Source organism: Triturus cristatus, chromosome 4_2 (genome assembly GCF_964204655.1).
Source record: "Triturus cristatus chromosome 4_2, aTriCri1.1, whole genome shotgun sequence".
NCBI lineage: Eukaryota > Metazoa > Chordata > Amphibia > Caudata > Salamandridae > Triturus > Triturus cristatus.
The window spans coordinates 307626965-307643916 of NC_140586.1; the positions used below are offsets into that span (position 1 = coordinate 307626965).

A 16952-nucleotide genomic window follows, 5' to 3' on the forward strand; every position below is an offset into this window, starting at 1 on the left:
ACACTTTATTTTATATATATATCTGTTGTGGTGTCCTTTCATTTGGTATTCAAGGGATTATATATGGTATCACAGCTGGCTTCACATGCCATTCAGAGTTTAGCCTAAGACTGCTCTTGTCCATGCTACCACTAGGATAGCTGGTCTATAAGGTTGACTTTACAACCAATCACCATAAGGGTATTTGGACTGATATAAGGTGTACACTAGAACTAGTGACATCATACATCAGGCCAACTTCCCACAAGGTGCTTTATTTATTGTCTTCCACTAATTTATTCTTGCACTGTATTTATTGTCTGACTGTATTTATTTGCCGTCTATATTTATTGCACCCCTATTTATTCTTTGCTTAATGATGACCTGAACCTATTTATTGAAATTCCGAAGTAGCATTGTTTATTTGACCTGCTCTTTTGAAGGAAATTCCTATAGTATTGTATTTATGATGTGAAGCCTGCAACTAAGAGAAAATAAGATAAAGACATATATATTTTCATCTTGTCTTCCATAATTTTTACGGTGTAGGGTCGTTTTCGGAACGGATGAACGCATGGTTATTGTGAGGGTGTGACGTACGCTTAACACGGTGCCTGACCCCCAACCGCTCGAGCCAAGCTACCACTGTGCTGGGAACCTGGTGACTGCTAACCCGGTTGCCCGGTTTCCAACACATTGTAACACCCCAATGTGAATCCATTTACCCGTTGTAACAAATATGTCCCGTATACTATACATGAGTCGTCCAACAGCTGTGAGTGTGTAACTCGCACTTAGGCGATTAGCTCTTTGGGTGTAGTAAAGCATCACTAGTTACAGGAACATTGCCCATAAGAGATTTAAGAACCACACACAGATTATGGATGACAATTCCCTGATTCTTTGTTTATTTCTAGAACCATGGCTGAAGACGGCTGAAATGCCAGAAACCGGTCCTAGGAAGCTTGTTTCCGGTCCAGGGAAGGCATGGCTTGGCAGTTCGGGCTGGACTGTTCCCATGAGGCACAGGGTCAGACTGATTTGCATATGGCCATGTCTGAACTGGGGTGGCAGAGTGGGCTAAAGAACGGTGATGGATCAAACCCAGATCTGTTGACTGGGTGTGAGTGTTTGATTGGTTCTGATGCTCCGTCCATCACCACCCCCTTTTGTACCGCTTTGTTCGCCATAAATTGGTAGGGTATGCTCAGACGTGAGTCCCTTGCTCACTTTGCCACTGGATTCAAGCAAGCCTGGCTGAAGACGGCTGAAATGCCAGAAACTGGTCCTAGGAAGCTGGTTTCCGGTCCAGGGAAGGCATGGCTTGGCAGTTCAGGCTGGACTGTTCCCATGAGGCACAGGGTCAGACTGATTTGCAAATGGCCATGTCTGAACTGGGGTGGCAGAGTGGGTTAAAGACCGGTGATGGATCAAACCCAGATCTGTTGACTGGGTGTGAGTGTTTGATTGGTTCTGATGCTCCGTCCATCACCACCCCCTTTTGTACCGCTATGAACACGTTGTGGCACCTAGTGGATTAGCAGCTCGTCCACTGGATCAGGATTATTTACCGTGAGGTATTAATTCATTCTTTCTAGTACCTCTAATATTGCACTATTATTTTGAATGTTTTCCATGTGGCCAACTATAAGGTTCCTTTCCCTTTTTATTTTTTAGGTCTTGGCTGACCCAGCGCATGCACTGGTCTGGCGAGACTTTTAGTAAGGGCTTTAAAAAATGCTGCCATGGCTGGCCTAGCGCTAGCGTTCACGGGAGCGTGCACGCGCGCAGCCGCCATCTGTCTTTTACGGGTCATTAAGCGTGTGGACGCTGCGGCTGCTTTCACTTTTGCAGCCGCGCGCCCACTCGCTCCGCCCTGTCCGTGTGCATGTCTTTACTTTTGCTATAATCTTTCTTTACTTTTTAACATTAAAAGTAAAGCGCAGGTGCCGCGATTATAGCAAAAGTAAAGAAATTGATTTTTTTTTTCTATTTCTTTGCTTTTGCTATAATCGCAGCACCGGCGCTTTACTTTTAACATTAAAAGTAAAGAAATAGAAAACAACATCTATTTCTTTACTTTTGTTATAATCGTGGCACCCGCGCTTCACTTTTAATGTTAAAAAGTAAAGCGCGGGTGCCACGATTATAGCAAAAGTAAAGAAATAGAAAAAAACATCTATTTCTTTACTTTTGCTATAATCGCGGCACCCGCGCTTTACTTTTAACATTAAAAGTAAAGTGTGGGTGCCGCGATTATAGCAAAAGTAAAGAAATAGATTTTTTGCACCCCTGTGTTCAATCTTTCTTCCATCAGGTATTCTGGTGGTTTTACGTTTTGTTGGGTTGAACCTCCAGGGGCAGTGATGTTTGTCTCTCTTAATAATGCTCAGACTATATTTGCTTCCTCGTTGGTAGAAGCAAGTGCCCATACTCTGTTCTCAGTGAGAGGTGCTATTTCGTCAAAAGACATGTTTTATTCTGAGGAGTTTATACACGCGGCTCACATCGGTGAGCAGTTGTATGTTTTTATTAATTTCTTATTGTGGAGACTTTCACTTACTTTATCACTTATTTTTGGAGCCCCTGGCATGTCTGACTCGCAATGGACATTAATGTCTTTCATCCTTTTGCCACCGGGTTTGACGGCTTTGTTTCTGAGCCGGATCTGTGGTTTTCATACATTTCATTACAGCCAACAGTCGATTAGTTCGGAATGAGACAGGAGCACGTTTGCTCGCGTCTTCCTAACATATAAAGGCTGTTTCAGTTTATTTTTCTTATGTTTGTGGCGTGTGTTTGAGGTGGTTTTTGGTGTCCCCTATTACCACGATTACCTGCGAGTACGTTTTACCAGTTGGCATGTTTTTCACAATGCATGTAGTTGGCGGTCTCTCTACGTGACTTGTTTCTGCATAGGTGGACATTTCTGATTTTATTTTTTAGATGCAATCAGAATATTCCCCTGATGGACAGGAGTTATGAAATGCACTGGGAACCATGGAATTAGAATTCTGCAGTGACGGATTCATGTCGATGGAAATATCACAACATGTTGTGTTTAATAAAATTAATATAATTCAAGCGAAGTAACAGGACGGAGACGAAACACTTGAATCGTTTAGAGTTTTCTTCATTTCAACTGTGCGACTTTAGACAATGATTGTTTGCAATTGTCCCAACTTGTATCCCTGTGACCCGAGGACGGGGCAGCCTCGCATGCACGAGCTGCAGTTTGACCTGATGACCCGTTACTTTGTGCACTCGTTTGGAGGGCTCGAGAGTCTTGGTACATTGTGTGTCTGGAGCCTCACATGTATGACCCGTGCATGCACATGACATGCGCATCTCTGGCCTAGACTGTGACTGCCTGGCATGTAACCTGACTGCCCATCTCATGAGAAACATGCCCACATGACCGTGGTACCAGGAGCATTGGCATAGCCAATAGGTCTCGCTTTTGGGACCTTATAAGTGTTTAGCCATGCAACAGTTGATGTTGTTGCATCAAGGATATTGTGCTGCATAACTAAATACTTATAAGGTCCCAAAAGCGAGACCTATTGGCTATGCCAATGCTTGTTACAATTATGGTGCGTTTTATAGGACTTCGAGCCATCGAGCAGCATTTCAATTTCCTCATCGTTCTAGCCATCTTTGCAATAAGGTATTACCTTTAACTGTTGTTTATCATGCATCTACATCAGATGTACCTTTTAAAAGCAGACCAGAATCCCCTCATTCTGGTCCCCCCACCCCCTTTTTTTCGTTATCTGGCTGCAGTGTGTAATAAAATCTTTAACTCAGAAGGAATTATATATGACCCCTATAGGGCTTGTGGGTTCTTCAATACTTTGGTGCATCCACCCGTCTTCTTGCGAAACTGGTAAGCCTCTTAGCATCAATATGGTCCACATTACCGCTAGTCTGCAATGTTTCTCAACATTTTTAGGAAACATAATTGTGAGAAGTTGGCCTGGTATATGATGTTCACTAGTTAAAGTGACCACCTTGTACCATTCCAAGCAACCCTTATGGTGTGGTTGTAAGTCAACCTTTTCGGACTAGCTGCCCTAGTGGTAGCGTAGGCTAAGCAGTCTTTGAGGCTAAACTCGTTAAAGCGTGTTAAGCAGGCTGTTTTACCAAATGTAACCCCCTTTTATACCAATGAAAGGACACCACACAGATATATATTCAAAATATATATGTATTTATTTCTCAAAGTAACCCCTAGACTCTTTATGAGCACAGGAGCACAAATCGTTAAACAAGACAATGTTATAATACACAGAAGTTGCACTTTATATGGTTGGGCCCTGGTGGCCACTCAAACCATATACTAAATTAGTGGTATAAGTACCATGAACAGGAAAGGGAAAAGGCCTAGGGCCTCTAGAATCGCTGGGCCTACAAGGAGCTAACTTCAGTTAGTGACCAGGAGGTCCACGGGTTGCGTGTGCAGTGAGGAAAGTCACACGTGTGCTCCCGTAGGTTTTCAATGGGTGCGTAAAAGTTAAAAAGTTACTGCAGAAAGGGTCTTCTGAATGGACTACGATCTCAAGATTCGAAACACAGACACTAGAGATGATTCTCTACACTTGGGCACCGGAGTGCCAGCTTTACCTCACCCACAGGAAGCGGGTGCATAGGTCTCGAAGTGCGTCGGGTTTCTTCTATCGATTCAATGGAGCCTGATGACAAAGATGCTGCAGGCGGTCGGTCCAGAAGAGCTGCGTTGGATCCAAGAGTGGATCGGAGTTGTAGAAGACCTGAAAGCAGAGGGGACAGTGTTCACAGTCACTAGCCAGTGACCGGCGTGGCACCAGGTAGGTACCAGGCGATGTCGGGTGCAAACAGGTGGTGAAGTGTAGCTTGTCTCCGCAGCCACGTGGTCCCTGAAGGTCGACGACGTCCAGGAGTCGAGTCACGAGCTGTCCCACGCAGGCTCTCGCTGTCGGCGGTGTCGGCGACTCGAAAGAAGCAAACCAGCCTTGGCAAAGGCAGGAGTCATGGAAGTTCAAGAAAGCTGATTGTTCTGACCAGCAAGGTCAGAGGGGCTGCTCTTTTGGAGAACAGCTAGGGCCAGTCTGGAGCAACCAGACCAGCGTCGTTGATTTCAAAATAGGTCGCCAAAATGGCCACTAGCCAGCGGGCCAGGGACCGGGCAGGCGCGTCGAGATGCAAAGTGCAGAGGGGCCCCACGCAGATCGTGGAGATGCTGGAGGGCTCACCTTTGGTGCAGATGCTGCTCGGGTGTTGGGCTTCTCAGGACCCAAAGCACAACTTGGAGGGAGCCTCTGTTGTTGCGCTTGCAGCTTGTCGTCGGTCTTTCAAGATGGCTGGCTCCACGTGTCTCGGTGCCTCCACGGGTTCCTTCTTTGCAGGGACTGTGGATCGGGCGGTGAGAGGTCTGGAGGTCCAGGTCTTGTCGGGCTCTGGGCTCGGGCTCCGGCAGGAGGCGGCGGCAAAGCAGACGTTCAATGGCTGGTTAGTGCTTGCGTTAGCAAGATGGTCACTCCCTGACCATAGGGGAGATTTCCTTCAGTCCTCTGTGCAGCAGAGCGTCGAAGTTCCCGTCTTCTTCTTGTGGTTAAGTTGATTCCAGGATGTCTGAAGTCTTAGGACACAGCTCCTACCTTGAAGCGGATTCTAGGGGCCGGACTACCTGCTAGGTCCCTCCCTAAGGGTGGGACCAGGAAGGGGGGTGGTTACACCCCCAATCCTTTGTCCAGCTCGCCCCAGGTCCGGGTCTGGTGTGCCCCAGGACCGGTTTGAACTGGCATATGCACCGAGGCTCCTTGTGAGCCTCAGGCATGTCTCATTCCATTCAAGCCCTACCTGACCAATACACAAAATCCTGTCTGGGGTGGTGCTCGCACCTCCCCTGGCAGGAAACCCTTTGTCCACGTCTCCCAAGCTGGAAGGACTCCCAGCAGCAGGAGGGCAGACTTGTGTCTGTGGTGGCAGCATCCATTTTGTGGAGCTGAGGCTATGTCTGATTTTACCCGGGTTTCAGGTACTGTACATGTCGTGTCCCTCTAGAAGGGTGGAATGCTAACCCCGTCGCCAGAATTGGCGAGGGGTTAGTATTCCAATTCGTATGACACGTTACTCGACATGTTTTGATAAAGCCAAACCAAAGATAGCATTTAACCGCGAGGTTCATAATGCACTTAAGAGTATATGGTATGACGATATCCGGAAACGGTAGAAGGAAGTTGTTCCGACCACTGCAGACAGGCTCAGCTCATGCCAGAGCACCATCTCACATGGAACCAAGCACTCTGCCTTCAGGATTGTTACGGCCTGCCATAGGAGTGACTTATAGGTTAACATGTGTCCCATTTTAGGTTAGGCATAGGTATACTACACCTAAGTAAGAGGTGGTTACACCAACTTACCCCAGCTGAGGGATCAGCCAGTTGTGTCAAATTTGTTAGGCCAGGCCAGGGGTGGCACAATACATGCTTCAGCCCCTGGTGGCCTTAGATAAACCAATGCCCTGGGTACCTAGTGTACACTGGTACAGGGGCTCACAGGGTGATCTAGTTCCAATGGGTTATGCACCTAGGGTACATGGAGTCCATTTTAAAGAGAGAGCAGATGGGCTGAGATCCTGAATGGCAGGATCTCAGGCCAACTAAGTCGAAAAACCAGCTAGACACTAGGCAAAAAATTGGGGGTAACCATAGTCAGATATCCACCTTCCTACAATAATCTTTATCAATTTATCCTATATGAATACTGTTGTTTTCATATTTGCAGAAATGTTCTAACCTGGATATGCTGGCTGTGTCTGAGTCTGTGACTCATATCAATTATTCCCCAGCTTCATCATCATCTTGAAATACTTACCATTTGGTAAGTAATCCAACCGTGGACTCAGTATAGACGCATACACTTTGTAATCAAGTACTTTAGAAAACCGTGGGCTGCACTTTGAGAATAAAAGAGTGTTTTTCAGATATGCCTTTTAGATATATTTCTTTCCCACTTTTTTCTCTGTTTTATATCTGTTTTTAACCTCTGTACTCACTTTGGTTAAACATCCTCTCGAGTATTTTCAATCTGTCATTAATGGCTCATATATATACCTTCTTGGTCAGGAGGGTTCTTTGTGATATATATACACAAACAAATGTGAACATTTTAGTATCCATACATTTATCCTTCTTACCCCTTACGGCATCAGTGGAACCCTCTATTGATACCTAGTGGTTATAGAATTTTGAGCAGCGGATAGCTGTGGGGTTGTGGAAAATTTCCAAAAAAATAGAAATATATACACATATATAGCGAGAGATATTAAGGATTTATTCAGTTTTGTATCACCTCCATTGAAGTGGTTTTACCAGTAAGTAGCTACACAATCAATAAACATTTGTTTAAAATATGGCTGAACAACTGGGAATAGGGTACTCTGATGATATGGTACTTGCCATTCTAGCAGGTCCATCGCTATTACCAGACACCAATATTAGCCAGAGTCTTGGTCAGTACCAAAGTTGGGATGAACTCAAAGAACTAAAACGGAATCATATGAAGATCCTAATACATGGGGCCATAATGACTGAATATCTAAGGGGCAATGCTGCCCCCAATGGCTTACTAGTTAGGAATGAACCTAGGATTTTCCTAGATGATCCCATCTTCAGAAAAGAGTGGTTGCTAATTGCGTGGCGATGCACCCGCGACTGGTTAATACTCATCATAAACACAGCAAAAAGATTATCAGAAGCACTTCTCATTAACATCAAGACAAGTGAAGATACTTTGAATACTCAAATAAAAATCACAATATATAAGAAGAAGTTAGATGAAGTGAACAAGGAGATCTCTGAACATAAAGAGTTCCTTATGCAGAGTAAGATAGACAAATTACAGAAGGATCTGAAAAAATTCTCTCATGAAAAGGTGTACCCATATATACGTGATGACTACAAAAACAAACAGAAGGGTCACTGGCTCATCTAATGTAAGTGAGTCGGAGACATCACACTCTGATCCAGATGAATGGTCTAGTGATAATTCCAATAGAAGTTGGCAAGGGAGACAACGGAGACAAAGAAGAGGGGGATACAACCAAGGATACACAACCTTTTCCGTGGCAAGGAGGGTATCACCCTGCAGTGTTTCAAGGCCCACCACCTCCCCAGTTTTTTGGAATGCCCTTCTACCAGCCCAACCAGAATCAACAATATTTTTTAGGACGGGGCGGGAGGGGCGGGAGAAGAGGCAGAAGAGGAAGACGTGGAAATCGAATTCGGAATGTCCAATGGGAAGACGACAAACGAATGAACACAAGGAGCCAGACAAAAGACCAGGTGGCAGGCCCGAGCTTGAAGAAGATCTGGTGGTAAACCTCACAGAGGAGACACTAACCACAACAGAATTGAAGGTACTTAACAAAGGATTGGGATTTGTCCCGACTACACATATTGACAAATTCAAGATACACTGTGAACTTGGAGAATTCTTCAGGAAAATCAGTGTAAAAGCTTTTTTTGAAAAACAACCACTACAAGAAAAGAATGCTGGATACACAACTTTACGTGAAAAGTCCAATTTTCAACCCCCTGTATCATTGATACCTCCAGAAATCCTGACATTTGAACAAGCAGTCAGGAAAGAGATTGAAACACTAAAACCAAATTTCAAGGTATTCAATAATCTATGTGGGGCAGAACGAAAAGCGTTGGAATCTCTGGGCAGGTGTAAAGATCTAATTATAAAACCTGCAGATAAGGGAGGAGCTATAGTTGTACAAAGCATGAATGCTTATAGATTCGCGTATACCTCCCTCCTTTCAGATGTACGGCATTATAGGAAAATCCAACGAGATCCTACCCAAAGACTACAAAAAACAATCGTACAAATGACAAAGAATGCATTTGAGAGAGAATGGATTTCTAGAAATGAGAATGACTTTCTAAACAAAAAAGAACCAAGGATACCAATTTTTTACACTATCCCGAAAATTCACAATGGTAAGATCCCTCCACCTGGAAGACCAATCGTATCGGGTATAGGATCATTATTAAAACCACTCTCCCAATTTGCTGATTTCTTCTTACGACCTCTGGTTCCAAATCAGAGATCTTATGTCAGACATACAAAACATCTTCTCAATATCCTGACGGACATACATTATGACCCATCTGTGGAAACCATGCTTTGCCTAGATGTTGAAGCACTGTATACAAGCATACCTCAAGAGGAGAGTATACAGATAGTACAGGCTATACTTAATCAGACTGTCTGGCCATGGAATGCACCAGTGAAATTTGTGATGGACCTAATAAGGCTTGCCCTTACTGAATTTTTTTTCCGATTTGAGGATGACCTATTCTTACAGGTACATGGTACTTCGAAGGGGAGTACCTTTGCCCCTAGTATAGCCTGCCTTTACATGGGATATATAGAAGAAAACCATATATGGAATAACAACCCATTTGTTGACAGAGTACGTAAATGGCTCCGGTATATAGATGACATTTTTGTCATCTGGCATGGAGATAACACAAGTATAAAAGACTTCATGGCATGGATAAATAACATCAATCCGTTTCTCAAGTTTACTGGTACCAATAACAACATGAAAGTCTAATTTTTGGACATCAATATCATTGCCATAAATGGGAAACTAGAGAGCTCCCTCTATAAAAAACCAACTGACCGCAACAATCTTTTACATTTCAGTAGTGCACATCCTCGCTCTTTAAGAGAAAATCTCCCAATAGGTCAGTATCTGCGGATACGAAGAAACTGTACCAGCCTACAGGACTACAATAATGAGGCAGAAATTCTATCCTCTAAATTGTTAAACAAAGGGTACCCCAAAAAAGTGGTTGAGCAGGCAAAGAAAAGATCACGGAACACCCCACGTGAGGTACTATTACAAACTAATACCAAAGAAGCGAATCCAACCATTATCTGTGTTACCACATATAATTCATTCTCCAATTCTGTGAAGAGAATCATACAGAATAACTGGCGGATTCTGACTTCAAACAGTTTACATTTTGAAAAACCAATGTTCTCGTTCAGAAAAAACAGAAGTATTAGAAATACTCTAGTTCACACGGATAATAGTGATCCAATCACAACTATGCAATTGACATTGTGGAATAGTTCACCAGTGAAAGGACATTTCCCCTGTGGAAATTGTGCAGTATGCCCTTTCACAAAACACTCAAAGAACATAGACTTGGGCTTAAAAGAGGAATGGGAACAAAGACACCATACTAATTGCAACTCAAATAACGTTGTCTATGTAATCACATGCCCATGTAAATTGAAATACGTTGGTATGACTTCACGAAGGATAAAACTCCGCATTGGAGAACACAGACGTACAATCAGACGTGGAATAGTGGCCACAAAGTTAACAGCACATTATGTAGCATTGAAACACTCTGAGAAAGACCTGGAATGGACAATAATAGAGAAAGTAAATGATGGTCCAAATATAACGAAAAGATTATTCGAACGAGAACAAAGATGGGTGTACAGATTGGGCACAGACAAACAGGGCCTGAACGACTCAATACCCTGGAATGCGGTAAGATAAGTACAACTGGTAATATACGCAGTGAATGATAATGAATTTGTAATTTTCCTGCAGTAAAAACATTTAAGAAAGTACCGGGACTGTGAAAAAATGTGATGACAATTGAAAATATGTGATTAAAAATAAAAAGAATTGTTAAAAAATGAGACACACTAAATTTGAGAAAATCTCACAAGGCATTATTTCATTAAGAACAATGTGATATCTAATTGGACGTATTATGTGATATTGACTTTTCCGAAATGGTGGGTATTGCTAAAAATTTTGATATCGCGCGCTATATATCTGAGCAAAACAATTAAAAAATGTGAGTTTACAATATATTCTGCATGCAACAAGGTTCTCTTCAAATTATACTTAATTCTGAATTCACAGTTAGATTAGACACGAATCAAAATGGGGAATGTTTAAAGTTTTAACAAAGAGAGAAAAATAACTGAACGTATCTGGTATATTGATTTATGAAATTTGTATGGAGAACTTAATATCACTCACAACGTTTTTTCAAATTTATTTCAAACCTTTTAATTAGATATGGTGCAAAATGACAATCCGTCCAGTCTATTATAATCCACATACGTGTCTGGAGGTAATAGACACGAAAAGGGACTTGGAACTCCATATCCCTATAGGCTTTGCTCAGGCGCATGGGAAATGACGCAAACTGACACACGTCCCCGGTCTAACTACAGAGCGTCTACCGCTATATATGAGCGTATATATGAGCAAAACAACTAAAAAAATGTGAGTTTACAATATATTCTGCATACAAGGTTCTCCCCAAATTATACCTAATTCTGAATTCATAGTAAGTTTAAACGCAAATCAAAATGGGGAAAGTTTAAAGTTTCAACAAAGAAAAAATAACTGAACGTATCTGGTGCATATAATTTTGAATTTTGTATGGTGAACCTAATATCGCTCACAACGTTTCTCAAACTTATTTCAAACTTTCTAATTAGACATTGTGTAAATGAAAATTCAGTCCAGTCTATTATAATCCACAGACATGACCGGAGGTAATAGACACGAAAAGGGACTTGGAACTTCATATCCCAATAGGCTTTGCTCAGGCGCATGGGAAATGACGCGAATTGACACGCGCCCCCGGTATAACTACAGAGCGCTCTACCGACATCCCCGAGTATTTAGGGCGCGAATGTAAAAGGTTGAGACGCGAGAGCCGGGGGAGCTGGTACACAGGTATACACGAAAGCAGGATGTGTAAACTAGTAAGTGGGGAAGACCGTATCTACGCATGTAAGAAGGGGAACCGCTCTAAGATTTTAACAACATTACGATATGTATACTATATTTTTTTGATCTCACTTTACCATTAGTACACTTCTGAATAACAGTCCATCCTCCCCCTGAGACACACAGATTCTGCCCAAGTTGGGTAAGAGACTACTATATTAGCATATTTGCATGTGTGTGCAACGAGTGTTTGGACTTTGGTTATCGTGATTCAAATAATATAGTTCAGAGATGCATACATAAACACTGCAATTTATACCACCGGTATGAGTTAAAGGCTGGTTAACTATGTTGAATGTGCTGTGAACAAAATGCCTTCGGGGCGAGTTCGCGCTATATAAAATATGCAAAACAAAAAACAAAAATGTGGCCTTACCAGTACCAAAAACAGCTGAGCTTGAAAGAGCAGTCTCTTCCCTGTCCGGAGCCCTCCTACAGAGCTCCACGCAGCCTTGGCGCTGCACCTTCCTGTCCCACCTCCCTCTCTGAAACCCGCAGCTCCCCGAACCTCCAGCCATGGCAGAGGTAGAGCCTCCCCCGTCGCTGATCAACGACTCTGACCCCACAGTTTCCAACGCATCTGCCCGGCTGCCGGACTCCCCCGAGGGGTGGCGCTAGCCTACGGGAGCCTGATGATCATGGCGCTGCTGGCCATCTTCTACGGAGCCCTGCGGAGCGTGACCTGCGCCAAGAGCAAGGTATGGAGCTTAGAGGGGTATGGTGTATATAGGAAGAGGGTGAATTGGCCATGTGTGTGCAGGAGTTAAATTAAGGGATAGTATTTTTCTCTTTTAGAGCCGTTCCAGTTGGACTGGCTCGCGACCGTCCCAGTTGGACTGACTTGCATGACTGGTTTCTTATCTTTATGGGGCCATGTGTTTGGCCCCATAAAGATAAGAAAACCTTTTACGCCAGCAGTAAGTCGGGGCAGCCAGTCCAACTGGGACGGCTCTAAAAGAGAAAAGGGTACGTCATGAGGCGCTCCTTTCCAATGGCTGCCCACCGTTTAGCATAAACGGTGACGCCAGCCAATGGAAAGGAGGGGCGGGGCTTAAAGCCCACTAGAGAAATCTAACCAAAACATTAAATCTCGCCAGCGAGACAGCGCAGACTTACGCCAGGCACGACCTAAAAAGCGCACTGAAACTCCGTCCGAAAGCAGAGACCGTGACCAAATTGCGCAAAAAGGCCCATGCACATTTTCTCGCCCCAGTGGTAGAGATATACATCAAGGTGAAAAGCTCTGTCATCTATGGTGCAGAAATATGGCGATACGCTGGGTTGGCTGAACTGTGCAATAGAAAACACGTTTGCGAGGAGAGTTGTTAACCTTCCGCAGAAGACCTGAGTCTCTATCCTCTTCACCATGCTGTCTTGACCAGATCTAGTCTTTACTGGCTCCCACCACGGCAACACATCTCTCACCATCAGAGGATGTGGCTTAATGACCAGAGCTGCCGACTTTGGAGCTGGGGAATCAGGCACGAGCCTCGGTGCTGGCTCCACATCCTGTGATTTCATATTCAACACGTTATCTCCCCGCGCCTACCACAAATAAATGTGTGCTTGTCTTGTGTAAGGTAACTGGTGCTCATGTAAAATCACCACTCCCATCGGGGTGTTCGCGCTACATAAAACCGCCCAAAAACATCCAAACTTCTCTGTCCTATCGTCTTTGGGTATTTTGGATACCGAGGCAGCAGCTTCTTTACTCCACATTCATTTTGAAATTTTAAGTTTCCATTTTGTTTTCTTATTGATCTGAGACACTTTGCACAGATTATAGATAGTTCACCTGGACAGCGCTTTGTACTTCACACGGTCCGCGCTGTGGCTCAATGTTCTGAATCGGACTAGTGTTTATAAACCTCCGTGGCACGTGTGGACTCCTAAACCAATGAACTCTACGGAATCCTAGAAGCCCGCCGGGAATGGCTGAGGGTACCGGGAGTGATCCAGTGCTAGACCACGTCACATATTACGTGTCGTTCCCACTGCAAGAATGTGTTCAGCAATGGAATTGGCCAGCATGCGACCCGGAAGTACTGAATTTACGGCTAGATGTCATTAGAATGTAAGCTCAAAAATTAGCAACGTTCGTAAGGCAGCGTCCTTAGACGGATATGTGTAAAAGTGGGTGACAGGTCGGCATCTTATATAGATGGTGAAAAGTGCAGGTGGAAAGAATGCAAAGTAAGTTCCGGGAGGGGTACGTTGTATAACTAGTTCCTATGTAATTACTGTAGTGCTAGTATCGTAGCATAAACAGGATCTGCCACGTTGTCGTTGACAAGGTGTACGTGGTAGCTTTATGAATAAGCCTTCTGTTGTCACCGTAATATGTTTGTTGCCTGTTAGCGGTCGGTGCTGTCACTAGTGTAGATGTTACTGCATTTTGACGAGATACTACGTTGTTGCACTGTGTCTTTTTAGAACGTGACCACCTTCAAAAAGCTTTTTATTTTTTGTTTCTTGAGTCTACCTCTGGCCTTTTGGTATGGAATACTCAAATGCCAACATTTGGAGATGGGAAATTGGGAGATTTTGAAAACAGACGGGGGAGTTCATTTTCTTTATCGAGTTACATCAAAGTGGGGGCAATTTTGTTTGGAAGACAGCTAAAATAAAACTGTTTTGGCATAAAAACCCGGAGTCATCGGTCTGATGTGTTGGCCTTTTTGAGATTCTTATGCCATTGACAGACAACACGCAGCTACAGATACCCTTTATAATATAATGTATTGTTACTTCTCAAATGCACTTCAATAACGGACTAGGCCTTGGACACATAACAGGTGCTACCCCTTATCATCGGTGCGTCCTTTATCTGCCTCGGTAGAATTAAAGGCCTATTCTACCCGACCAATTGAGACACTAGCCCACATAGTGCCGAGCATTTTTGCCACGGGTACATCAACTTATCCGATACATCTTCCTCGGACTGGTAACGCGTGGACAGGAGGTAGGACACAGATTTTTGCCTCGAATATGTAAACTCTCGAGTAATCTAGCGGATGTCGAGGCTTGACCTTCCACATATCACGTATATTTTAGGTTGATGCATCGTTCGTGTGCTATTTTCCCAGCTCAATCGTTTGCTGATTTTCAATTTCAGCAAAGTAATTAAGTCACGTTGTGTAACTGTGAAGCGTAAATGTTTTAAATGGTTGTAGAGGGCCCCATGCACTCGTTCTGAAATACTGTCGTTTGATTAACACATTTTTTTGTGATTTGATATGTAATGCTGTCGGAATACAGCAATATAGGAGTAAGGCTAAATGGTTGAGGCTTTATAGACTAGAACATGTGTAAGAAAACAGGCTTTTTGCAGGTTCCCACACACTTTTCACCCTCATTTGGACTACTAGCTGCTGGTTTTTCGACGGAGAATGCACTGAAGCCTGCTAACCAGACCTCCGTGTTCTAACCCCTTACAAATTAGCTATCCCCAGTTGACAAGTACTAACTTACTTATAGGTTCCTAGTGTATAGTACCAAGGGCATGTAAGGCAGAGTGTCCAACCAGGGCAACAGCACTGACTGTTCCTCCCTGTGTGTGACAAAGTACAAAATGGCTCCCAGCCTGCCACTGCAGACTGGAAAGGCAGTTGTCACAGTGGCAGTTCAATGTTGCCATTAGCTCTATTTGCAAAGCCCCCACTTCCGTTTGCAATGTATGTAAGTCTCCCCTAAGGAAGGCCCTTTGGAGCCCTAAGGTAGGGAGCTGTATATTATTAAGTAGGACATGTATTTTATGTATGTCTTAACAGAAACACTTCTAAATTGCTTGTTTGATGTGCAAAGGCTAGTAGCCCCATTGGCTAACATAGGGTTACTGGCTGACACCTCAGCCTGGCTAACTTCTGAATTGGACTACCTAGCTACTTACTGTAAGGTATCAAATTAATTGTGGCATTAAACCCGAACTGATGCCTAGATTGAATTTAACATCATTATTAAAGTAATGCAGTTTTTTGGATTTGGATTGTCAAATAGCCTAACATGGGCACTGGCCAACAGACAGCTTTTTTTGCCAGCCTGGGCATTCATGTGAACAGCTCCCAGGCTTAGGAACAATAGCAGCATGCTTCAAAGAGAGGTGTCACCGCCCCTTGCAGGAAGCCACTCATAGTGTTAGCCCAAAAGGCAAGCTTCAATGGCAGGAAGATGGCATTCACACTCCTGAGCAGCTGCTCTTTGTTCAGATAGACAGGCCGAAGACAAAGACAGAGAGGGAAACCGAGTGGCCACACCAGTTTTCCTGTGGGGGTGCAGCCCTCGGGTAGCCACACCTCTCGGGTGGGCTACGAAGCTCCTGACATCCAAGCAAGGGCCCGACATCTTAAGAGAGGAGGGAATAGTACACTCTGGGATTGCTAGATGCCACACATAGTCAGAAAGAGGGAGGTGACTTGGTAGCCCATTTGGTAGTGACCACATCCCCCCTGCCTCCAGGGCACTTTCTGGGAATAAATAGGGCACTTCCTGGCACCCTCCACCTCAGATCATGTTGGAACTGGAACAAGAACCAAAGAAGGATTGCCCTGCTGCCCGCTGGACTGTACAAAGAAAGGCTGCACCGTCTGCTGGACTGCACCTTGGGCTAGCAAAGTTAGGACTGTGCCTATGGCTCCTGGCTCGGGGAAAAGTCGTCTCCTAGCCCCAGACCAAAGCAGTGACTCCAACGGTCAGTTGACTGGCCTCTGAAACATCACCAGGGACATTAAAGCTAAAGAAGCCCAAACAGTTAAGTTGCTAGCCACCGCTGAAGATTTGCTTCTAGCTGCCGTTGTGCTCCCAAAAGACCGGTCTTCGATGGGCAAAAGTTGCACCCGAGATAGCCGGACTCCAGGGTTTCGTCAGAATCCAGATTGGTCGCCCAAGAGTGATACTAGCCCCCACTAAAGGATTTCGCTGTGACTGTTGTGTACGGAGACTGGTTGCCCAGCCTCAGCTGGCCTTTTACAGTCACGAAGAGGACTTTGTGAGAACCCAACCTCTGTGGCCTAAGTCATCCCACACAATCTGTTGACTGATGAATCGCACAAAGACTCCCTGTCGACCAAACACAAACCGGATCATTGAGCATGTTTTCATCCTGTATCTTCAGCATCAGGACCACTCCATTAATGTCTAAGGCGGTCGA

The 16952-nt window shown here is 44.2% G+C and overlaps 1 protein-coding gene across 3 annotated transcripts in view; it reads left to right on the plus strand.

The window, feature by feature from the left end:
• The first annotated feature begins 13750 nt into the window (after positions 1 to 13750).
• The window catches only part of FAM20B (FAM20B glycosaminoglycan xylosylkinase), a 180831-nt gene continuing 177629 nt past the window's right edge, over positions 13751 to 16952 (plus strand). Inside the window, exon 1 of one of the 3 annotated variants that reach the window (XM_085601634.1) lies at positions 13751 to 13880. The gene's annotated coding sequence lies outside the window, so the exon portion shown is untranslated. Of the gene's footprint in view, positions 14000 to 16952 lie in introns of all 3 variants that reach the window. The other 2 variants (XM_085601635.1, XM_085601633.1) reach the window with 2 other exon arrangements.